This window comes from Mauremys mutica, chromosome 3, assembly GCF_020497125.1.
Source record: "Mauremys mutica isolate MM-2020 ecotype Southern chromosome 3, ASM2049712v1, whole genome shotgun sequence".
In the NCBI taxonomy this organism is placed as follows: domain Eukaryota; kingdom Metazoa; phylum Chordata; order Testudines; family Geoemydidae; genus Mauremys; species Mauremys mutica.
Genome location: NC_059074.1, coordinates 28,917,446 through 28,944,013, shown reverse-complemented (window position 1 = coordinate 28,944,013; position 26,568 = coordinate 28,917,446). Strand labels below are relative to the sequence as shown.

At 40.7% G+C, this 26,568-nt stretch overlaps 1 long non-coding RNA gene across 2 annotated transcripts in view; it reads left to right on the top strand.

The window, feature by feature from the left end:
* The window catches only part of LOC123367335, a 75,216-nt gene extending 50,274 nt beyond the window's left edge, over positions 1-24,942 (top strand). For both annotated transcript variants that reach the window (XR_006578415.1, XR_006578414.1), the window contains 3 exons: positions 20,895-21,101; positions 22,934-23,027; positions 24,647-24,942. This is a non-coding gene — a long non-coding RNA (uncharacterized LOC123367335). The remainder of the gene's footprint in view (positions 1-20,894; positions 21,102-22,933; positions 23,028-24,646) is intronic.
* Positions 24,943-26,568: the final 1,626 nt, after the last annotated feature.

Genomic DNA, 26,568 nt, shown 5'->3' with positions numbered 1-26,568 from the left:
AAATGGAATTCGAATCTTGCTGTCATATCTAGTTCAGCTGCTGACATAAAGATGTTTTCCTAAAACTGATCTAATAAACAGTGAGCTTTGGTCAGAAGCTCAAACTGTTTTATATTTTCTTGGCAGTGTCTGATAGTAGAAAACCAAGGACTTCATACGGTAGTAGGCTTTAGTTGGGGAGCCTCCAGTATTTACTTTTCTGTCTCTGATGACCTTGACAATTTCACATCTGTCATCAGAAAAAGAAATCTAAGTTCTTAAACAGGGTGTTAAAAGTTTCCTTGACTTTGGAAAAACAAATGGTTTCTGTTAACTCAGTTTGCTTGATTTAGTTTGGCAGCCAGCTTTAATGAAAGCTGCATTATGATTATACAAACTTTCTATCCTGTAGTCATGTACAACAAAATAACTAAAAAGCAAAACACTAATGCTGCTCTGCCCACCCAGCTAATGAAGAGAGTGATCAGTCATCACAAGTATCAATATTAATTTAAGCAAGTGAAGTATTTGTATGGGGAGACTGACTCAGTGGCAGCCGGCAATGGAGGACAGCAATGAAGAAGAACTTTAACTGGCTAGGAGATAACAACAAATGTAACTGCTATTGCCTCTGCAGTAAGAAATATCCTTATGATCCTATCTACCACTACATTCATTTCTTCTATTCTTTCCCATTGAATTTGGGCTGGTTGAATGGCAAGGAAATAACATGACAATAAAGTATTTTTAGCAGCACTTCTGCCATCCAAGACTTTCACTGATATAAAATGTTTTGCACTGAATCAAATTATCCGATTTAGACAAATTATTTCATTTATTTGCTATATTCTTTTATCTCCCTGAATGTCCATTTTCTTCCTAAATCTTTTAACTCTGACTGTGGAACAACAATAAGCTTTAAGTATTTTTCTATTGTATATTCTGATTAATTCTCTCTTTGCATCTCTCCTTCCCAGAGTCTTTCACATATTAATAATTATAATTCTGTCACTCCTGAATCTCATTTTTAGCATGTTATAATGTGTGAAATGTTCAAGTTCAGTTCAGACCATCCAAATCCTCCTGAATTCTGGACCAGGGAATTGAATTTTTATGGAAATCCATGTACTGGATTTCAAAAGTTTTATACATTTGTCATACTTTAATGCATTCTTGAACCGTATGTACAATTATAGGAACTAACAAAGCACAGTTGTCCCTAATAATTCTGGGATATTTTTAGAGCAAAAACAAGAATCACTGGTGTAAAAAGAGTAGAGAATTGGGCCTCTAGAGTAAAATTAATATTTAATACTAGAAAAATGTGTCTGTTTAGGAAATGCCAGAATGTAGGTTATTCAGGCAACCTTCATTCTACCCCTTTGTGCATATGTATTATGATTGCATATTTTCTTCCTCAGGATCCCGGCTTCATTCAGTGCACAGGATGGACGGTGCCCAAGGACTGATACAGCTATCTGAAATGTATTCGTAGGCTTTATCTACACTGCCTCGCTTTTAGTGACATGGCTGTGCTGCCACAGCTGTGCGCTAAAAGGTTTGCAGTGTAGCTGCTGTTTGTCAGGAGGAGAAAGCTCTCCTGCCAACAAACAACTTCCACCCCACCCACCCCCCGAGTGGCACCGGCTTTGTCGGCAGGAGTGCTCCTGCCGACAAAGCACTGTTCACACTGGCACTTTTTGTTGGTAAAACATTTTTTTTGAACATACCTAAACGACAGAAGTTTTGCCGACAAAGTTCCAGTGTAGACAAAGCCTCAGTTGTCCAGTGTGTGGCTCCTGCTTTATTCACTGAGTATAATCTAAATGCTGCACTGGATAATGAATTATTCATTCCTAATGGAGCTTGTTATCATAGTAGGATTGTCTTAGAAATCTGTATTAATTTGTATCTCCCCTATGAGATAAGACTAGTATTTCACAAATTATGACAGACCTGACTGGGGCCACACAGCAAAGAAGTAGCACAGCTAGGACTGAACTTGGGATCTACTGACTCCCCAACCATGTGCATTTCCTCAGACAATACTGCTCCTGGTAGAGGTGCTGAGTCCCTAGGTGACTTCAGGTGTGGTTTTGAGTGCTCAGCACTGCTACATGGCCTCAGGTCAAGTGCTCAGGCATTGAGGCTATCTGCCAAAAATTTGGTTTTAAATGATTTGCCAAGCATCACATAGGCAGACTGTGACAGAGGCAGGGACTGAAACCCCCACCCCACTCATTTCAGAATAATTGTGTATAGCTATATAGGTTTAACTGGTAAAGCTTTCCCATGTACACAAGTCCAAAGTTAGATGGACTTTTCTCTTAATTTCCAGGAACACAAGAGAACCAACTGACATTCTCAGCTGAGACATTCACCTGTCTTTAACCACAATAATTATTTGCTTTTCTTTCCGGAGCCCCCTTCCTTATTCTCCATGTATCTTTCAATTTCCAGAGCAAATGAGGCATAAGTTCTACAACCTGCTTCATTTGTGACACTGCTCTAATTCTTTCCCTTATGCCCTCCATCCCCTGCACTGAATGAGACATGGGTGCTCTGAGTTAAAAAGAGTATGAGCTCATGTAATGTAATACATATTCACAAGGGGGTGAATTAAGATTACACAGACTGTTACCCAGGGTTTTCAGAACCCAAAGCAGTATCAACTTAACTGTTTCTCTCTAGGAAGTGTGAGGAAAAAAATCAGTGGGGACACAGCTCCTCCATCTGATAAACGGTTGGCATAAACAAGAGTGCTTTTACCTAAAACTATTTTTTTTATTAGGGGAGACACACACACACTCCTGTAGAAGTAGGCTCAGAGCATCCTAAGCCTTCCAAAGTTTAAGATGATTTGGAGGAATTAGCAGTCAGCCTTTCGGGGGCCCTCCTTCCATCCAGCTCCTATCAGATCCTTGCCCAAAGAAAAGCTTCCTCAGACTGTTCCAACGCAGGGCCACCCAGAGGGGGGGGCAAGAGGGGCAATTTGCTGCAGGCCCCGGGCCCAGCAGGGGCCCCCACGAGAGTTTTTTGGGGCCTCTGGAGCGGGGTCCTTCACTCGCTCGGGGGCCCCGGAAAACTCTCGCGGGGCCCAGGCCCCCGGAGCTTCTTCGCTCCCGGTCTTCGCTGGCAGGGGGTCCTTCCTCTCTGGGATAGAAGTACCCCCCCGCCGCTGAATTACAGCCGAAGCGGGACCCGCCACCGGACTGCAGCCAGGTCTTCGGCGGTAATTCGGCGGCGGGGGGGTCCTTCCGTTCCGAGACCCGCCGCCGAAGTGCCCCGAAGACCCGTGGTGGGGGCTGCACTTCGGCGGCGGGTCCCGCTTTGGTGGTAATTCGGCGGAGGGGGGTCCCCATCGTGAGTCTTTGGGGCACTTTGGCGGCGGGTCCCGGAACGGAAGGACCCCTTGCCGCCGACTTACTGCCGAAGCGGGGCCCCCCGCCACCGAAGACCCCGGGCCCCCGGAATCCTCTGGGCGGCCCTGTTCCAAAGCACACTTTCTAAGTTAAACTCTTTATAGATTTTCTCCAAACAAAGCACATAACTTAGAATAGCCCCTACTAGACTAACAATTTCCCTAGTAACAGCCAATAACAATTCATTATTCTCCTTATCAGCAAAGCAGCTTCAGCAAAAAAACCCTTACAAATACAGACAACCAAAATCAAGGTCAGTTTTCCACATTCCACACCCTCGGCCCATCAATCTGTCTTTTCACTTTATCTATCCCAGTCAGTAAAACTGATGCTTGTAGCAGTTTTTGTTCTGTCTGCCTAAGCAAAGCCAAATTATTGCTATGTGGTGTTCCTGTCTTCCAGTTTATGGAAGCTAAATTCACAAGATGGCGGCAAATTATGTTAAATCCAGTTCTCTCACAAGACAACCCAAATTCTGGCATTTCAGAAACTTTACTTAAAAACAGATACCATTATTTTAACAAAGAAAATTAAACACACAAACGTGTTTACAAACAAACTTCATCTTGCACAGGAATACCACCCACCGCCCTCACTGGTGCTTTTCTTTAATGACTAGTTACTACTATGAAAACAGCAGAGACCTTTTGTGCAAACTTAATTGGCAAACACATTAATATAACTTTAAATTTTCTGCCAACAGTACATGAAATAAAGCATTTGCTAAACCACACCATAAAGCAGCCATACTGGTAGTCCTACACATATTTTATTCCCCAGTGTATATCCTATTTTTCTGTCATTTCACTTAGTTTATATCCACTCATCATAAAAATGCAGGTTAGAATTTCCGTGTTTCATAGTTTCTCTACCATAGCAACCCATCTAAAGGACTTTACATTTGATAGAACTACAGGTGCCTAGATGAACAGCTCCCATTAATCAGAGATAAACACACATACTAAAGGGTAAAGCAGTTCCTTATGTTAGCTTTGCTTCCTATTTGAGCCTGTTGGATAATTTATTCTCAACAAATTATTTAACAAATTTAAGTTCTTTTTTTCCTCTTTGCCAACAGATCTTGCTTTCTGCACACATGTTCTTTAATCATAAGTGTTCAATAAGTTGCTTAGATGGACAGTTTTTAGTCTGTGGGTTGTTCACAAAATGTTTACTTCTATCTATTCATGACTTACTACTTGGTAGTTAGTACAGTGTTACGGTATTATTTGCCTTTTTTTCCCTCCCAGCTTTGATTGGATGACACGCTTTATAAAAAGAGAAGAATACTCAATATCAAATGTTCATGTTCTCTCTTGCATACCATTGTCCACATGCCAATATGAATTTGTGTGGTGAATAGACATCCATCCAGCAATCAAAAAATCACATGAATGTTTATGATTTTCAAACAAAATGTGGCACAAGGACTGTTTTTTGCAGCATCAACAGTGGACAAATGCATATTAACTAGTGATAGAGGAGCCTCAGTATATTGAGAAATCTTTATGGAATGGTTTTGCAAACGCTTTATTTCATATAGCTTTTCCAGAAATGTTTATTATAAATATTAACTGAAGAAACAGCTTTTCAAAGGTTTAATTACTTGGCTTAAGCAGCTGAGGTTATGTCAACTTAAAAGGAAAAAGAGACTTTAAAAAATCCTGCTTAGTAGAATGCATTTTTAGCTTTGTAGTTCAGGCACACGACTGAAAGTAAGCTGTTTCAGATTTCACCACAGACTTCCTGAGTGACCTTGGGTAAATCATATAGATAACTAGATCTGGGTACTACTACTCACTCAGACTACTATTATCTGACTTCATTATTATCCTTGTTGAAGTTAATGGGACACCTTGTAGCATAAGTTACTATGCAATGTGAATAGAACTGGCTGGAGACATTTTGATGGAACCATATTCTGTTGCAATATGTAGTTCTGTCATAATCAAAATACTTCACAAAATTAAGCTGATTTTGCTGAAATTTTAATTTGGAAGAAAAGCCAAAAAATTATCAAGTGTCAAAACATCTCTTTTAACATTTTTGGAATGCAGTATCTTGATTCTTTTCTTGAAACTACTTCTCTTTTTACATTTTGTATTATTTTATAATATAAATATAGAAGTCAAAATCGAAACAATGTTTAGATTGCCCCAAAACATTTTTTAGGAATTTTCTTTTCTGGAGAATCTCTACTTCCTTTCAGAAATTGATTCTCTTCCTCACTCCAGCTTTACAAAGGAGTAAGTCTGGCAGACTTGAGTCTAGTCTTTGGGCCTGCGTTCCTTATCTATACAGATATTTAACATACCTCAAAGTGGTGTTGAGCTTTAATTAATAATTATAAAACACTTAGATCATTGGCTGAATGTTCCTATAGAACTCTAAGGTAGTATTGGCCTATCTTAAGTTAGCGAGTATGATTTTTTTTTCTGTTTCAGTATCTAAAACTGCATACAAATTGTTTGGTTTTTTTGGTAGCCACAGTATAAAAACTCTAGTAAAACACCTTTCAAAATGCAAATATCTATCTTGTAAGCTACCTCCCTCTGAGAAAAAAACATGCAGGCACTAGGAATTTATTGTATATCCTTGGTGTGAAGCACATGTCCAGGTTATTAATCTCAGTCCAGCATTAGGAAATAAACAGTGAATGTGGGATGCTGCCTCTGAAGCCAAAGAGAGCAGCACCTCTGCACTTAATCATCTTCCATTTTAAAAAGGTCTTATTTTAATTGCTTTTGGTTTTCACATTCCTTCCTGTTTTGCTTAATTGTTCTGATACTCAATTAAGCAGAGATTAATGAATGAATTAGTGAATAATGTTGAATTGTTCCATATTATCCAATGATTTATTTTATATAAGCCAATGTCTGCTAGGGACCTGATCCAAGAGAAATTAGTCACACTCACATTTGGCCTATGCAAACAACGAAACTGGAGAGGAGGTTAGTCCTGATCCTCGGTGTGAAATCTCTTTCTGGTGACAATGAAATGCCTATATTTTCTCTTTCTTTCCCAGTGGTGCAGTCCACTGCTCCCCCACACAATAGCAATTGATTCTTCAAAGTGGTCAAAATCCTGAAAGCCTTACTGTGATAGACCCAGGCCAGTTGGGAACAGCAGCATAGTAGGGGGAAATACTGGCCACTGGATAAGCAGTTTTCTGTTCCCTGAGTGACCAGAACAGGGGCTGCTTCAGGCTAATGAGAACACTTGACTCCAATTAACCTGCTAAGAGTCATGTGAGGCTGTTAAGCACCTGACTCTAATGAAGGCCCCTCTGATACTATAAAAGGGCTCACTCCAGTCAGGCCAAAGAGAGCCAGGGAGCCAGAGGAGAGGAAGTGTAGCTGAAGGGCTTGGTAATGAAGACACCCTAAAACCAGTGAAAGGGAGCCCTAAGGTAAGGTTGAAGAAGGCATTGAGCAAGAGAAGTGGGGGAACTGTGGGGAAGTGGCCCAGGGAAATGTAGCAACTCTGGCAGTGAAAGGGCAGCTGCCAACAACTGCTGCCATTAGGGTCCCTGGGCCGGAACCTGGAGTAGAGGGCAGGCCTGGGTTCCCCCCAACCCACCACTACAGAAATACCTCCTGGGAAGGGAAGACAAGTCCCTGTCGGGACAGGAGACTCAACTGTTCTTGAATAAGCCTGTAGGGATAACAAAGACTGTGGGAGTTCTCTCACCATCCTTCTTGCTGGCCTATGATGAAAAGGGCTCAGTAGGCTGTACCCTGGCCCTAGAGAGAGAAGGGCTATGTGGAGGGTCGCAGTGAGCCTCTGAGGCTAGCATAAACTGCCTGGAAGCATGGGACCCATGGGGCAAGGTCGGAGCTCTTCCATGTTACTTAAATCCAATGGGCATTTTGTCTGATTAGGGGTTGCATAAAAAGTGAAAGACAGATTGTCTCAGCTTTCAGGTGTGCATGGTCACGGGTCCAGAAGCCCACTTCAGCTCTACATCCCAGTTCAGCTCTACTTTGAGGGCTTAGGTAATGCATAAGCCTAGTGATGGCCTTCTACAGAGGGATGAATCTCACCCACAGGAAGACTAAATGCAGACTAAATCATTCTTATTCCTTGCTTGGCATTGGATCAGGGGTAGGCAACCTATGGCATGCGTGCCGAAGGCGGCACGCGAGCTGATTTTCAGTGGCACTCACGCTGCCCAGATCCTGGCCACTGGTCTGGGGGCTCTGCATTTTAATTTAATTTTAAATGAAGCTTCTTAAACATTTTAAAAAACCTTATTTACTTCACATACAACAATAGTTTATATATTAAAGACTTGTAGAAAGAAACATTCTAAAAATGTTAACATGTATTACTGGCACGCGAAACCTTAAATTAGAGTGAATAAATGAAGACTCGGCACACCACTTCTGAAAGGTTGCTGATCTCTGCATTGGATAGTCATTTGTTCCACCTTCTAAATGGGGTGGGTGTGTGGGAATGCAGGGAGTGGGAGAGAGAGAGCAGGCACTGTTATAACGATATTAAAATGTCTTTTAAAGCTATTTTATAACCATTTTTAAAAACCAAAAGAGCAAGAATTTGGACCAATGGCCACCATACTGGTGACTGTTCTTTAAGCACTCATATGACAGGTGTCATAAACAGACAGTTAAGGGTTAATTCCTCTTACCTGTAAAGGGTTAAGAAGTTCACATAGCCTAGCTGAGACCTGACCAGAGGAACCAATGGGGAGACAAGATGTTTTCAAAGAGGAAGGAGGGAAATCAGTCTTTAGTCTGTTCAGAAAAGTTTGTGCCGGAGTGAAGCATCCAGGAATCAGCCATCTAACATTTCTTAAAAGCAGTAAGTGTTTTAGAGAAGGAATATATTAGATTATGTTTGTTTTCTTTTGTGACTTCATTTTGCATAGAGGGAGAATCAAATTGGGTTTCTTTGTGTAACTAAGGTTTTGCCCAGAGGGACATCCTCTGTGTTTTGAATCTGTTGTCTGTGAGAGTAGCTTGCATGCTAATCTCACAGAGGTATTCCTTTTACCCTTTTTCTTTAATTAAAAGACTTCTTTTAAGAACCTGATGGATTTTTCCTTGTTTTAAAATCCAAGGGTTTTTTGGAAGGTGAGCTCACCAGGAATTGGTGGGAGGTGAATCAGTCTCAATCCTGCCAGGAAAAGGGGGATAAAGACTGGGGAAATACTTGGGAGGAAGACAAAGTTTCCAAATGACTCTCCCATAAACATTTGTTTAAACTATTTGGTGGTGGCAGCTACTAGATCTAAGCTGGTAAATTAGGGTTCTCTCATGCAAGTCCCCACATCTGTACACTAAAGTTCAGAGTGGGGGTGACACCTTGACAACAGGTTATGCAGCAGTGCTGATTAATGCATACCTTGGGTGTGTAGTGAGGCATGAAGCAAAGCTGATGTACCCAAGAAGTACATGAATCAGAACAAGTTCACAAGCTCTGTATAATGAATAGGTTGTACATATAAAATATATTGTTTAGGCATACATTTGCAGTGTCACATGCAATAAATGTGTTACAGTAACTTTAAAAATGTGAATCGTATAGAGTGCTTAAAATAAGTAGGTACTTTATAAAAGGTTTCTTAATGAGGGGTTCTCTGAGATTCTTCAATGCTGTCTTCCTCCTCTCACTGATCCAGACACAATTTTTGGTTGTTGTTATTATGAAACAACTAAATTGGGAGCCGGTTAATAGTGCTGGGAAAGAGCATTTTCTGAACTTCAAAAGTGCTGCAGGATACAATATCCTTTTGCACACTAGCACAAGTGTGTGTGTGTTTATAAGTAATGAAAGATGCTAAAAGAATAAAAAGCTATTAAAAATTATCTTGATTTAGGAGAAGAGACCAGAGCAGCGGCAGCACAGCAGGTAATGGGGACAGGTGAGAGGTAGCTATACAAAACAGCTGTAAAAGTTTCCCTCTTACTCATTTTATGGCTGGGTTAAATATCTCAGCTGTTCTCATTCCTCTTTTTTGCCTTCATCTGTTCATTTATCTTTTTAGGATGTTGGTAGTTTAGTGCCTGATCATAACCCTGAGATCCATGCAGATCACGGTCTCCTGCATGGAAGAATTGCTCAACTGCTTCTGCAGCAGCATTCCCCTCTCCTGCTATGCCCTGTGCTGGAGCCTTTGTTGGGCCAGAAGGAGGAGACAGACAGTCAAGGGTTAGGGCCAAGAGAGGCATACATCGTCTCCCTCACTGGTCCTGCAGTGCTTAGTGTATTGTGGCCGACTCTGCAAGGGAGATCCCTGTTAAGGGTGGGTCACTGAAGCAGGTGTCTCCAGAATCCATGTTGGCAGAGCCTCCCAATCCTTGGAGCCAAGTTGCCATGGAGCTATGAGGGGGATGTAAATGAGGCATCTTCCTGATCTTCATGGGCCAAAGAACTGGAAAAATGCCCTCAAATTTACTGACCTATTCAGTGCTCCATTATTTGTTTTGGAATTGAGGGTGAGCGACATAAGAGAATTGAACATGCAGTTAATCATCTCACCCATGCCTTTGTTCATTAATGCCCCATATTTAAAGGTATACCCATATCTTCACAAGGAGCAGGTATCATGTAGAGCTAGTCAGAATTTTCCAATCAAACATAGTTACGTTGGAAAACTGATTTGCTGAAGCAAAATGTTTCACCGAATCTGTTACAGATTTGACAAAACCTTCATTGAAACACATGCCTTGCGAACAACATGCCACCTCCCCATCCCACCCTACTTTTGGCTGGCTTTAGTGTCACTTCAATTAAAACACAACTATTGCCATAGAGGAGGAGGCAAGGTAAAGACTGTTCAAACTAAATCTATTCCTAGCCTCTAAATGGAAAAGTCAGCTCAACTTCATACCTAACCATTCAGCCTTCCTAAGCCAACCTTCATGCAGTGGTTTATTGTATCTGTTTTCTAAAATGATACTTCACTTCTCTGTAAATGCATTAGTTGTAAATGTAACTGGCAATGCTCACAATATGTCCCATAGAGCAGTGTTCACTGCTTTAGACAGCACCTTTTAATCTTCAGTCTCTGCCAGGTCTTGTTTGTTTGCTCTCTAGAATTGAGACAATTCTGTGTATTACAAAATGTATTTTATAGTTGTGCCTTAGGCAAAGAACTAGTGGACTTTAACTTTAAGGAAGTACTTATTTAAATAAATATTTGCAACTGATATCACATGCGTACCATTTATCTATCTCCGCATGTATTCACAAGGTTGTAAGCCAACCTGGTGACCTCATGAGAAATTGCCTAAAATCTTGCCAAGGATACATCACTATAGCAAGATACCAGTATAAAGGGTGTTGTGCTGGAATAGAGATGGTTATTCTTATTATAATGGAATATCATAGAATCACAGAAGATTAGGGTTAGAAGAGACCTCAGAGGGTCATCTAGTCCAACCCCCTGCTCAAAGCAGGACGAACCCCAACTAAATCATCCCAGCTAGGGCTTTGTCAAGCTGGGCCTTAAAAACCTCTAAGGATGGAGATTCCACCACCTCCCAAGGTAACCCATTCCAGTGCTTCACTACCCTCCTAGTAAAATAGCTTTTCCTAATATCCAACCTCGACCTTCTCTACTGCAACTTGAGACCATTGCTCCTTGTTCTGTCATCTGCCACCACTGAGAACAGCCTGTCTCCATTCTCTTTGGAACCCCCCTTCAGGTAGTTGAAGGCTGCTATCAAATCCCCGCTCACTCTTCCCTTCTGCCGACTAAATAAGCCTAGTTCCCTCAGCCTCTCCTAATAAGCTATGTGCCCCAGCCCCCTAATCATTTTTGTTGCCCTCTGCTGGACTCTGTCCAATTTGTCCACATCCTTTCTGTAGTGTGGGGGGGGGAACTGGACACAATACTTCAGATGTGGCCTCACCAGTGCCGAATAGAGGGAAATAATCACTTCCCTCGATTGGCTGGCAATGCTCCTACTAAGCAGCCCAAATTCTGTTATCCTTCTTGGCAACAAAGGCACACTATTGACTCATATCCAGCTTCACGTCCACTGTAATCCCCAGGTCCTTTTCTGCAGAACTGCCACTTGGCCAGTAGGTCTCCAGCCTGTAACAGTGCATGAGAGTCTTCCGTCCTAAGTGCAGGACTTTGCACTTGTCCTTGTTGAACCTCATCAGATTTCTATTGGCCCAATCCTCCAATTTGTCTAGATCACTCTGGACCCCATCCCTACCCTCCAGAGTATCTGCCTCTCCCCTAAGCTTAGTGTCATCCATGAACATCCAGATCAGTTATTAAGATGTTGAACAAAACCGGCCCAAGGATCATCCCGTGATGCACTCTGCTTGATACCGGCTGCCAGCTAGACATCGAGCCGTTGATCACTACCCGTTTAGCCCTATGATCTAGCCAGCTTTCTATCCACCTTATAGTCCATTCATCCAATTCATACTTCTTTAACTGGCTGGGAAGAATACCGTGGGAGACCGTATCAAAAGTTTCTAATTTGGCTCATTCCGCCCTTTGGCTGTACAAGTGGGATCTTTTATTACTCTCCCTCCTCCCCACACACTTAATTTTGGGATTTGCTTTTTATTCCCTGTTATAAAGAGGAAGTTTTGTGTGGCCTTTGAAACTTCCCACAAGGATGATAACTAGACATATAGTGACTTTCTGTTGAGGTTCATGGCCCCATTAAACAAAAATGGTTCACATTTTTCTCTTAAACCTCGAAAAATATGTTCAGATGTACAACTGACTCACCTATTCAAAGTGGGATGGGAAAAGGGTTACCAGACTATATTGTTTCACAGGCTCTTGTTGCGAGATTGTTTGACTCTGGGCTCACTAGCCTATTATTAAACCTCTTGTCTGTACTGTTGTAATGTATTTCAGTTCTGGTGCTACTTAGAAAATGTGTTACCTTAATGTGTTAATTGCACACCCTCCTTATCACAGCCTGATGCCTAAGGGATGTCCTTGTGGTAAGCACCACTGTGAAGTCAAATGTGACATTTCCTCCACCGATCGCAATGAGTTTTCAAAGATAATGGCCAATGGCTCTGCAATCACATCCGCCAACTCCTTTAGCACCCTCGGATGCAGCGCATCCAGCCCCATGGACTTGTGCTTGTCCTGCTTTGCTAGCTGCAACTCCAAGTTTGATTAGGCCTTCCTTATTTCACTCCTGCGTGCCTGAGCAATATTTTATTGCTCTCTGGTCATTTGTCCAATATTCCACTTCTTGTAAGCTTCTTTTGTCTTTAAGATCAGCAAGGATTTCACTATTAAGCCAAGCTAGTTTCCTGCCATATTTACTATTATTTCTACACATCGGGATGGTTTGTTCCTACAACCTCAATAAGGATTCCTTAAAATACAGCCAACTCTCCTGGACTCCTTTCCCCATCATGTTATTCTCCCAGGGGATCCTGCCCATCAGTTCCCTGAGGGAGTCAAAGTCTGCTTGTCTGAAGTCCTGGGTCCGTATTCTTGTGTCAGGATCCTAACTCAACCATCTCATGGTAGGGGAGTACCATCTATGCTTGAGGGGTGATTTGACACCCACAATCGTTCTGTCCTCTTCAAGGATGGTGGTGACAAAACCATCATGGGGACTGGCTGGGGAAGGGGAAGAAACAAGGAGAAGAACCAGCAAAGGAGGGCAGCTTTAAATTCCAGTAGTGGAATTTATAGGAAATTTAATGGAAGAGGTTGAATACAAGATGTGGAGAATCAGCACTCTTCCTAGATAGTTCTCCCAGGTCTGTTCTGCCCACTTTGTGGGGTAGGCTGGCTGGCCCACATTACCTCAGGAAAACTGGAATTTCAAAGGTCAGGCACCACTGGCAGTCCACTCCTAGCACTGGGAACCCAGAGTCAAAGTTCAACCAATGAATTAGGCCCAATAATGCCTGCTTAAATACTAAACAGTGGTGGTGGGAGGGTCAGCTGGTTGATATGATAATGACTTGGAAGATGAAAATAATTGCATAAATGCTAAATATTGTTAAAGATTGTGAATTGTTGTTTTTTGTTTTATTTTATTTTATTTTACATATGAGCCCTAGTGAATCTTGTGTTGCTCTTGAAAAAGCATTAGGAATAAAAAATGTTGGTCAAAACCAAACTAGCATAGTGTTTGAATCTGTATGTTTGTATCTGAAAGTGCAGCAGAATTCACCATCACTTATTTCAACAATGAAAAGCAAAAATAAGTGTGTGTGTGTGTGTGTGTGTGAGAGAGTGTGTGTGAGAGAGAGAGAAGTAATGAGAATATAAGTAAGTGACTGTTCAAGCTTCATGAAGATTTAGATTAGTCTCATTGGGAACAGCATATACATGGATGGCACCGCTAACTAAAGCTCTCACATATGAAGAGGAAGATGCTTATCTGGAAAAGCAGTTGAACTCATTTTTTGAGTGAAAAGTTTCATGGACTAAAGAAAGGTCAAATCAAAATAGCCAATAGACTTCCTCAGGGAAGAAATCTTATGATAAAACACTCTGCATTGGGATTTAGCTTTGCCCCCGGCTTCCTTTGTCACTTTGGGTAAGGTCACTTAGGGTTGAATCAGTGCCCATGGAAGTTGATGGGTATCTTTCCATTTATATTGATGGATTTTGAATCAGGCCCACAATCTCTCCCTGCCTCAATTGCCCATCTATAAATCAGGTTCATACTTCTTTCCTATCTCATGAGGATGTTGTGAGGATAAGTTCAGTAATATATCTGAGGGGTTTGAATACTACAGTGATGAGGGCCATAAAAAAAAACTGGATTCATTTCAGTAATACTCAAACTGTGAAAGGTGATTGGTGTTCTGAACAGCATACAAATCACGTGGCTTACTCCTCTGTTTTGATCATGACAATGCATTGCAACTCTCAGAAATGCATTTGAATTCTGCTACAGAGCCAGAAGATGTGCGAAGCTCAGATGAAATCTGTTCCTTCCCAGCCTTAGAATTGTAGTTAGTTTCTGTAACAGTTCTGCGGTTGATGTAAACATTTTGACAGAAAATACTTGGTGGTGACTGCAGTCTAAGACTATCTGAGAATAAATGTACTGTGACTTGGAACGTAAGATACAATTTTCTTTGCATAGAGGCAAAACGAAGTGATGACAGCGTTCACAAAACTTATTCTCCTCTTGAAATTGCATTTTGACCTTGCCTTTCAATGGGAGTCTTTCAAAAAGTTAAACTTGACAGCGCAAGAAGTGTCAGACTTTTTGGGTCTGTAAACTGACAATCACAATACTACAGTCTCCTGTTCCTCCTTTACTTCCTTTCTGTTCATGAGAATACTAAAAAGAGATTCCTGGGATCTCAAGGCCATTAAATTCAATCGTGATATGAAGCTCTATATTTTCAAGCTACTGTGCATCTTTCTCTTCAGATTCTTTCCTGGCATGATGGCATTACATATTCTACCAGAGGTATAGCTACTTATGATCTGATGAGAGCTTCAATGGGAGCTGTGAGTACTGAGTACCCTTCAGGATTACGCCAGGAGCTGTTGAATCAAAAAGTTAATTTTGCCAATAGTGAGCTGCACTTCTGCTAGCCTTGTTGAAAGTGCTCAAAGCAGCCCGTATATGTGACTTTTTTAGCCAGATATCTGCTAGAGAGGAATTTTCAAAGGGCCTCGCATGGAGGACCCCCATAGGGATTTGTGTGCAGAAAACAGAAAGATTTTTTTCAAACTGGAATGTCGGTGATACTAGTTCTTTAAATAGTGCTGAGCGCCCAACCTGTCTGGACACTTAGGCTCAATTGGTGCCAACTTCCCAGAGCAGTGAACTCCCACTTGAGTCTAAAAATGAGCACCCAAATGGCTATTTCCACCTTTTTTGGTGACTATCATAACAAAATGCATTGGGACAAAACAAATTGCATTACAAAGTAACAAGCAGGTCTAGATTTTCAAGGGAACATTGTATTCCCATGTTTTCTTCTAATGAAGGGTAGGATGCTCCAACTGCAGTCATTATACAACTTCCACTGAAGTAAATGAGAACAGATTTAGGTCAAAATCTCTTCCTAAGATTGTAATCATTCAGTTTGTGACAGATAAATCAAATCTTCATATTATCAACTGCCAACTCTTAGTTCCTTTTAACATGGGTATGTAAAACAATGTACAAAAAAAATACATGCCAAGCACACTATATCTATTTAGCCACTGTCATATAATAACTCCTTTTAAAGTATTATAAATAAAAGGTGGTGCTTCCACACATAATTGTGAGCTCTTCATGACATTTAGATTGCATTCACACAGAGCAGGAACTTAGCACTGCAAATGTAAAGCACTGAAATATGGCGTGTTAATACATTTGCATCCCACAACAAGGTCATTCTACATGCCCAGTAGCAGACTCAGGAAATAACAAGCAAGCCAAGCAGATTGCATTACAGAGCTTGACTATTCTAAATTAAATCACACTATGGCCTGACAGAATGAAGCATAAAATTAAAACCTTACAAAAGGTACGAAATTTGGAGTTCAGATTATACTCCATCTTTATCATATGCTAGTGTGCATACATATTACAAAATGTAGTGGGCCAGATCCTCAACAGGTATAAATCAGCATTGTTCCACTGAAGTCAATAGATTACACCAATTGAAACAAGAAGAGATTTAGTCACTGTAAGGAGATCCATGAAATGCCTAGACTATATAAAAGGTAAGTTAAAGACAAATGTAGAATGCTATTGAGGAAATTAACTAGCCATCGAGTGAAAGTAAAGTACGTTCATGAATTAGAACTAGCTAAGAAACAAACAACAAGAAATTAAAGATAAGATTAAATAGTCTATTTTCAACATGGCAAAAGTTTAACAATGGGTTTGTAGTAGGACTGGTACCACTTAATGTATGAATTAACAGTCTGGAAAAGTTCAACGGTGAAGTGAGAATCTATTGATGACATATTTATTTAGTATAGTCAAGACTATACTGGAGAAAACCGTAAGGAACTCCAAAATCAGATGAATGAGCAGTATAATGGCAGATGAAATTCAATAGCTACAAAGTAAGGCACATTGGGAAGAATAATTTGAGCTACTTAAGCATGTGGGTGGAATCTCAGGTTATACTATATTATGGGGAATATGCCGGCATAGCTATGTTGCTGTAGCTATACTGGCATAACCCCATAGTGTAACATAAGAACATAAGAATGGCCATACTGGGTCAAACCAATGGTCCATCTAGCCCAGTATTCTGTCTTCCGACAGTGGCCAATGCCACATGCCCCAAAGGGTGTTAGAGGGCTTTCCCTTCACCCTCTCCCCTGGTTCTTGTCACGCAGACAGAGAGCAAAAGACCAGAAGTCCGAAGGGCAAAAGATGCGATGTTTATTGGGGTTAGCTTCCAGCAAGCATGTGTCCCAAACTCTGATGCCTCAGAGCCATGTTTTCCAGTGTTCCCCCTCTCCCTTCCTCAACTGGTGCAATTATACCAGAAATACACGCCCAGAGCCCCATCCCTTACAACTTATGGTCAAGTTCCATTTTGGGGGGTCATCGGGCTGGGGTCTTCATTCCCACGCCTTTTGTACCCTATTAGAGGGGTAAGGAGTGAGGTTGTGCTCTGGTCAGGGGCAGGCATTTCTCTGGTCTTTTAGTGTTTTACCTTCCCTCCCTCCAACCCGCCCCTTGCCCCTCCTGACTGGTTGCTTTACCTTGCTTTGAGATAAGGAGTTGAGACAGTCTTCAAGTCTGTGCTCATATTACATTCCCACCATGCTCAGTAACACTTTAACTGCTCTTATCTGTTTCCATTATACTAACAAGCCCATTTGGTTTAGGCAAAAGCAACATTTACAATATCTGTCTTTGTTTCTAGAAAGAATTGTTTGTTCACACACAGTAGTAAAAATGTATATATATCAAAAAACCAAAAAGGCAAGCAAAACTCAAAATACTGTCTCAGGCGAAACTACAAGCCTGAATCCTACATTGATACCAATACCCCTAATGGAGGGAATGAAGACTACACTTATGGGAAAGGGTTTTTTCAAATGATGGTAGGTAGCATTCTTCCATTGATCTAGCTGTATCTACACTGTGGGTTAGAACAGCATAGCTATGGCACTCAGAGGGATGGATTTTTCACAGATCCTGACCAATGTAGTTATATCAACCTAACTTTTCTGTGTGGACAAGGCTTCAGTTAACTGTAACTACTCAGAAAATGTCCTGGTATCATTGCGGACAGCTCAAATTGCACAGTGGCAGTCAAAAGCAAACAAAATAGAATGGGATAAAAAGCATTGAAAATTAGAGCTGGTTGAAAAATGAGTGAGGGCAGGGGCATTTCATGGGGGAGGAGAGACTTCCCAGGAAGACACAACCCATCCTCCAAATACCCCAGTGCAACGCTGAATGCACATTTGTTATGCCAGCACAGCCTGCTGTCCACTGAGTGCTTGGCCTGGGCAAGGCTATGGCCCAGAATTCTTCCAGCCCCTTTGAAGCTACTTATACCACCAGGGGCACAGGAAAGTGCAGAGACTGCTGTTGCCGATGGCCTCTTTTAAGGATGTGCCAAGCAGGAATCTCTTTGTGCCTTCCAGCACCCACTCCCTGCCGTACCCTAATGCCCTATTAGTTACACAAACAAGGATTTTTTTTTGAGTAATTTTTTTTTATCAGTGTCACTTTGATGATTGCTACTCTTAGAACATGTATTAACTATAGCCTATTTTGTTTTTAGGAGATCCATGCCACCCAATTCTTATTAAAAAGAACTCTCTAAAAACTTGTGCATTATCTAGACTATTTACATTAATTATGTATCAGTTGTCCCATTAATTCCTGTTTTCTTGTTGTCCTATTAATCAGCAACATTTTAACTTTAAAACTCTTTGTTTTTTCACCTCTAAGCATTAAACATTGTAAGGAAGATGATTTAGAAACTCAGTTTATATTAAAAAAAATGTGTTATGGGCTGAAACAAAATATGACAAGTTATAGCCTGAAGTGAATTTTTATGGCTGAGTTATAAACTTCTATAGAAAGGGGGTTTTAATGGAAATACTGACAGGCATTTAACTATAGCAATGCTAGCAGGGCTGTTATAATAATTGGATTTGGGGTGGCAATACAAAGCTAAATTTACAGATTCTTTCTGCCGTAGGGGAAGCTCTTCATTTCTGTCTGAAATGGCTAAGACAAAACATAGCATCCATGCAGGGAAAAAGAAAAAAAGACACTTTAAAAAAAATTAATGATTCCATTTCTATTAGCTCTGAGAAAACAATCATTACTTGATAGATTTAGTGATGCATGAAATATTGGAACCTACATCTGGGAATCATTTCAGAAAGAATACACTGTGATTTATATTGAACATCTTAATTTGTTGCTGTAAGTGAAATCGTGTATGCAACCTTGTGTGTCTGACACAACTAGCCTGCTATTGGATAGTTCATTGGAGTGTTAAATTAAACAACACCCAAATAAAACTGAAGAAGTAAAGGTTGAACAATTAAGCACTTAGTCTGCAGATCTCTGTTCTGTAGGCCCTGTGCCTTAATTTAATTAAAATTAAGATTTCCTTTTTTTCCCCATTGACTTATTGAGTTTGACAGTACTCAACTACACCTTAAAATTTGTGCAGGTGAAAGAGATTGATTTGTTTTGTCACAGAGACAGATTAATCAAGAAACTGAATAGTAATATTGATGATGTTGCACATGGTAACAAAGACGACTTTCAGGGGTGCATTTACACCCCACAAAATTCTTTAATGTATATACTTGTCAAACCCTCAGTGCATGCACAAATCCCATTGTCTCTCAAAAGCATCCATTATGCTGCCTCCACAGTAACTTTTCTTTGCTTGATAAAGACTAACTTGCCATAAAATTAGAAAGACATGCTGAGCCAAATGTATTCATGATGTAACTCCTTGGAAAGATTTGCACCAGTGATGGATTTGGCTCAATGTGAGTTTCTACTAGGGTTAATTAGGTTTTCCAACTAAAGGAAAGTCACTGAATTTGTAACACATCCACAATCCTTTATGTAATGCAGCTGGCGACGTTCAGTATCATTTCCACTTCCAGTCACTGCTGATAATGCTCACGTGCTTACCTTGGAGGTATATTCTGAGGATTCATTAATTAATAGGCCAGATCAGCAGTTCTTGCTCAGACAAAACCAAATGAGAGTTTTCGCTGGACTAAGGACTGTATATTCAAACCCAGTATTAGGTCTCATCTATACCTAAAACTTGGGTCAAACCAGTTACATCACTGAAGGGGTGTAAAAAATTCACATCCCTGAGAGATGTAGTTAAGATGACCTAAGCCCTGGTGTAGACACTGCTAGGTTGAAAGAAAAATTGTTCTGTCAGTCTAGCTACCACCTCTTAAGGGGGTGGATTTGCTACAGCAATGGAAAACGTCTACACTATAGCACGACAGTGGCGTAGCTGCAGCTGTGCTGCTGTAGTTCTTGTAGTGTAGATATGTCCTTATGCAAGAGGATTAAATGACCTAATGCTGTTTGGATGATATTCTGCCATCCTCGCTCACAGTGCTTTGGTTTGGCACCTTCTAATTTAGCCTGAGTAATGGGTAGCACATAGCTATGCTGCCCAGGAGCAGGGAAGGGCCCAAACGATATCACAGCTCTTTCTCTGCTTCCCGCATGGGAGGGAATGAAGCTATGATAGCCTTTGTTCTAATACAACTGTCTTCAGCTTCTGCCCTGGCTGCTTGGTTCACTCCCTGCCCTTGTACACCATTCCCTGATCCCCTGCACAGGAGGGTCAGTAGCAGCCAGGCAGAGACCGCTTTCTTCCTTCCCTCTCATGTAGGGCCTAAGCAGTAGGGGCAGCCCACACAGAAGTATAAAGGGTCTTGCTTTCCTGCATCTGGGCATCTAAACTCACAATTGTGCCCATTAATTAGTATCTTATAGTATAGACCTATATTGGGATAATTAAGTTGCTCAGGGGTGTGAAAAATCCACACCCCGAGTGACATAATTATACTGACCTAACCCTCCATAGAGACAGCGCTATGTCGGTAGAAGAGCTTCTCCTGCCGACAATGCTACCACCTCTCGTAGAGATGGATTTACTACACCAATGGGAGAGTCCTCTCCTGTTGGTGTAGAGCATCTTCATCAAAGCACTCCAGCAACGCAGCTACATCAGTACAGATGCCCATGCAGTGTTTTAAGTGTAGACGTGTAGTAAGGTTCTACTCCAGGTGAGTAAGTGTGGCTAGGGTGACCAGATGTCCCGATATTCGGGACTTTGTCTTATACAGGCAACTATTACCCCCCTCCCAATCCTGATTTTTCACACTTGCTATCTGGTCACCCTAAGCATGACAGAGTTTTGCCTTTTTATAAACGTTCTCAGAAACTAGGTAAAAGGAGTAATTTTGGGACAGCTTCTAAGTCTGTTTGAAGAGGCGCCTGTAGGCTATATTGTGCCATAATATTTGCTCTGTAAAACCATGTTTTCTAAAATATTTTCTCTGTTTGTTATGCTTTCTCTTTATATCCTAAGGATGTATTTCAGCTAAGGTCTCTGGAGCTGTAAAACGTATTGTGGGGATGTGTACAGATAAGAAGTGAATATTCCCTAAGACTAAATCACTGCAGCTGATGCATGATTATTCATTAGACAAACACAGCTACAGGAAACCTAACTGCAGAATTCAGTCTGTGGCACTCACCAAAAGAAAACTGCTGACATGGTCTGCTAACCAATAAGGTACATGAAGATATGTTGCTGGTCTACTTAAATATTGAATATAAGGAAAAAATGAACTATGAAAATCAGACTATTATCCTTTTCCCACTTTCTTGCCTCTTCTGTTTAATACTGTGCTCCTTGTCTTCAACCCCACAGAGCCTCACTGCTTGATTCTCTTTCCTGTCTCCCACCTCTGTTTTACAGTTCCCTAGCAATACCACTAGTTTCTCTCTCTCTCATCTAATCTGCTTCCTCTGCTCTTATGCTCCTGAAACACTAGAAAGTCCAGGGACACGCAGACATTCTCTACTACACATTTGTTCTTTCTTCCTTGCTCAATAAACTACTTCACCGCTCTCATCAGCTGTTGTACCTTTAGCCATTAGCACTCGTTTCTTAACTCGGGCTTCCTCAGCAGGCTCCCTGATCCAGTCTTAGAGGCTTATCTACAAGACAAAATTAATGGGCATATTTATTCCAGTTTAATTTAGCTATTCTGGAAGAATTCCCCCATGTAAACATTCTACTCTGGAATTTCTCTGCTTTGCAGGAGGAATAATTTATCATGGAATAAAGTCACTTTTTCCCCGGGAATAGTGTTTTCACATGGAGAGCTGTTTTGGAACAGTTATGCTGAAAAAACTATTGCAGTCAACTTCTCAGACAAGACCTTAGTTCCCGTAACATCCTTTGTCTAGCAGTAACTTTTTCTGGATGGCAGTAGCTGGGGGAGCAAGAGTTGTGTGTTTGTGGTAGAGGGGGGCAGTTGTTTGGGATTTCTGAAGCCCTTATGCTTTCCCTGAAAAGAGCGAGCATAGTCTAAGTGTCACAGGGTCAAAGCAGGCACTCCCACTTTCGTGCCTGCACGCTGTGTTAGGCTGGTATAATAAAAAGTCTTCCACACCTCCTTTTGCTGGATCAACCAAGTATCTTTATTTACAGCGTTCGTGCAGTTCCTCGGTCTCCCAACAGTTAGCACCCCACAGATCCTCCCCGGGGTCTCCTGCCTTTGAGGCTTCCTGCTTTGGTAAGGAGACAGCAATACTGCTCTCCTGTCTCCTCCTAGTCTAGCCTCCTCACTGAGGTTTGTTCAGGGTTTTTATAGCCCGCCCATGCCTCAGCCCAGCTATCAGCACTCAGCTCAGTATGTTCCTCTGAGCCAGCCCTGATTAGGGCTTGCAGCTGGGCCCACTGCTGAATACCTGTGTCTCTACCCTGGCCTCCTGGCCAGAGAGCAGACTGCAGCCAGAATTTTGGCAGGGCTTTAAAGGGGGTTTTACCCCTGCCCTGCCACACTAAGAAACTGTGCCCAATATGAAAAACAAAAATTCCTGTGATAGAGCTGGGAATAGAACCCAGCATCAATTTGTGTCCTTTGCTTAACCTCACCAATTTATTGCTGGTTTCCCATCTGAAAAAATGGGATTCATACTTATATCTTTACCTCACATTGCTAATGTTTCTACAGTGTTTTGAAGGTGTAAAATTCTAAAGTTGTCCTCCTCTGAAATCCTTAAATAGTCTGACCTGGTGGTCTTCCAGAAATTTTCCATTTCCAATATACATTTTGATTGTAACCTAAGATCTTAGAACATTGTTTAGTTATGAAGACACATTGGCTGATGCTTTTTTCTTATAAATTATTTTTTTTCACAAGAATTCTAGTCCGTTGTGCCTTCATTAGGGTGTCTTTCATCACACCTTACTCACTTCATTCCCCAAAGCATGATTTCCTGTCCTTGTACAAGTGAATTCTATAACCCATTTCTTACTGCACTGAATTCAAGAAGTTTTTGGTTACTGGTACCTTCTCATTAGTCTCATGTTCTTCATTTCTTTCCAATTGGTAGTAAATGCATCATCCCTCATGGAAACCAGCAGCTATGTGGATCCCCTTTGTGGACCTCCCCTGTGAGATTGATCCTGGGATCAGCTGTCCCAAGGGTAAGCCCTGCCATCAGGAAGTTATGGAGGATCATGGAAGCCAGGAGTTGAGGGAATGTATGGATCTTGTCTCAAGTTAAAATCCCCTGATAGTCACAGGTTTTGAGGAGAGAGGGAATAAACCACCTGATGAAATAATCTGCTGGAAAGCCTCTGAGTGGAACTTCACAGAGTTGGTTTACCCTATGCAGAATTATGTTTCTAGGTTCATGATCTGGGCCATAACGATATGTGGGGAGCTATATGAAAATGGTTTGTTTGTTTGTTTAGCTTCTTAAAGAGAGGTCAATTAAAAAAGAAGGGCCCAATAAAGAACTGTGATAAGAATGTCCTGGAATGCTTGGATGAGATTTTATAGTTTGTATTAATCTGCATATTACTGAAATCTAAGATGGTCCAAACTATTTCAAGCTGTCTTGAGTCATTTCTTCCTGTTGTCTTAGTCCTTTTTACACAATGTTATTAATATTGAATTGAATATTGAACATTAATTCTTAATGCTATATTTAACATTGAGTCTAATAGTTCAGCATACTAAAGTAGACTTGTGAAGTTGGTTTATTTCTTTCTGACTTTGTATATTTCAATCTTCTTTGAGAAGTGATAAATGGACCCATTTTAATAGAGTAACCTACCATTAATAATACTGTGTATATAATGTAAATTGTAACTTACTAGTGTATTTGGTCCTTTTGATATTATGAAAGGAAGGTCATGAAATTTGTGAGCTGTGACATAGCCTTGTGTAAAGGAAAACAGCACTAGTAATTGTTTACAGAAGTATCATTATAAACAGCTACTATAAAATGCTATTCCTAAGAAACAGAGGATTTTGGTTACTGTAAGACATGATTCACAACATCTAGTTTTGTTACTATGCCCATCACCCTGGTGTTTGAGGACATGGCTTATTATATGGTATTTCAGTGAGTAGGGTAACTTATCAACAATTCAGGGGAGGGGGGCAAGTGGGGCAATTTGCCCCAGGCCCCGGGACCTGCAGGGCCCCCCATGAGAATATAGTATTCTATAGGATTGCAACTTTTTCTTATGGAAGGGGCCCCTGAAATTGCTTTGCCCCAGACCCCCTGAATCCTCTGGGCAGCCCTGCAACAATTTCATAATAAACCAGCTTATTGCTGTACAAAGTCCATGGAAATGATTCATTGGACTTTGACTTAGACTTGCTGAAACTCTTCGATAAGATTGCAAAAATATGTGAAAGCATTAGGTGAGGGTTGCAATGTTAAATTCAGCTTAATGAAAGTATGTATATTCTATTATATCAATGAACCACATCATTCCATATCTGGGAAAAAAATCGAGTCTGGTATGACTATGTAACTCTTATGATTTTACATATATTGCACCATTCAATTGCTAGAAGTGTGCTCTCAGCAGATGCCATTTTTTTTGGCAGAGTTGATGCAATGTGATGGAAAACATCCTCTGTTGGCTCACAGAGACATTGTGTTTGTTCTTTCTTGCTTTGCTGTTTCCCTTAATTAGATATAAAGGTCACTAGAAGTATATAGCTGCTTCTTTTTTGTATAGAAAACAAGAGTCAAGGAACTCTCTTCATGAATTTTAATTAAAAAATTTCTTACAATTTGCTTTAGGATATTGGCATTTCCTTCCATCAAAAGGCAATGGATTTGACCTGGATCTGTAGAAGCCCTGAGATTTAGATATCTGCAGATAGCTTGGGCATTTTTACCCTCCACATTACTGTACCTCCCTCTGGTGGAGTGAAGATCAAAAATGAAACACACCAACATCTACTTTTATGATGACTATCTATGAAAATGTGAGTTGCAGAAAGTCATACTACCATAATTATAGACTTTGTTTTGTGATATCTACTTTTGTAAATACAGTAAAGGGAAGGAAAAAAGGAGCAGCTTTAGCATAAGGCTAGGAGTAAAGGGTAAATTGATTTTAATCTGTGGTCTGATGTGTAGAATTTGAAAGTTTTCCCAGTCTGAAAATCTCCACTTAATATACTGAAGAGCAGCAAGAGTTTGCAGAAATGTCTGTAATGGAACTGATATTTAAAAGCAAAAGGCCAGAGAGACTCATTGCTTTTCTAATTAGTTGATACCTCCAAATGAATAAATAAAGTGTCCCCCATATAAAGTTGTTTTCAAAGTTCATCAAATTCCAGATATAATCTGGATAAATACCATGAAATTATCATTGCTCCATATAGAGTTGGACTCTAGAAGTATTTTAATCATATATTAATTTACAAAGAGCAGCAACACTGAAGCAAAAAATTTTTACATATAATTATTATTACTAGAGGCACAAGTGAAAATATTCAGAACTTTCCCTAACGTTAAGATTTATAGGGCAACCATAATCAATGCCCCCACTTAATGTTATGTAGGACTTCCTCCATCAGCTACCTCCTCTGAAGGAGGGTGGAAGTACCCTCTGTGTGGTGCTAGGTGACAGTGTAGATGAAAGATGGAAATACTTATTAACAAAGTGTATCCTGTAAGCTGTGACACACGTTCCTTATTGCTCACTCAGAAAACTGAATCCTACAAGTCAGGGTTGATGATGATCAACCACTCAGACTAAATGATCATGATGGTCTCTTCTGACCTTAAAGTCTATGAGTTTGATTTGAAGGGGTTTGGCAGCAGTAAATAACAATAAGTGTAAATAAGTAAAATAACACTTTTCACCTATATAGCAATGTGACTGATTAAGTCAATGGCAGAGCTGTAGATATATTGACTTCCAGGCTAGCACCCAATCCACAGGACCATTTCCTTAAATACTTTCAGGGTTGGTCCTGGGGCTTGTTGATGGAAGTAGAAGACTGGCTGGAGAGACAGGTGAGTAATGGTAGTGGTTATTCATTGAGCATGGTGGTGTACAATCACTAAATAGTTGCCGAACTAACAAGAGGTGATGCCATTTTAGATTGGTGAATACTGAGGATCTCATAGAATAACTGGTTGTAGGAGAACAACTCTGTTTCGAGTGATCAGGAGCTAACTTAGTTTAAAGTAAGTGGAAGGATAAACAACAATAGATCTGTAAGTAGGATCCTTGACTTCAAAAGTGCAAACTTAAAAAAATTAAGGGAATTAATTAGGGAAGTGGACTGAAGAACTCAAGGATCTGAATGTGGAGGAGACTTGGAATTAGTTTCTGCAGCTTTGACTTAAAGTATTTGCAGCCTGAATCCCAAGCAGGGGAAAAATTCCTAGGGAAGTGTTGCAGACCAAGATGGATGAGCAAGCACCTCAAACAGGTTATTAAAAGAAAGCAGAAAGCCTACAAGGAATGGAAGGAGGGATGGAACAGCAAGGAAAGCTTAAAGCTACCTATTGGAGACCAAAAAGTGTATGGAAAAAAGTGAGAATTGCCAAAAGCCAAGCAGAGTTGGAAAGGAGATTAAAACTAATAGTAAAAGGTTCTATAGCCATATAAATAAAACGAAAACAAGGAAAAAAGAAGTAGGACCACTAAACACTGAGAGATGGGGTGGAGATTAAAGATAATATATGCATGGCCCAACACCTTA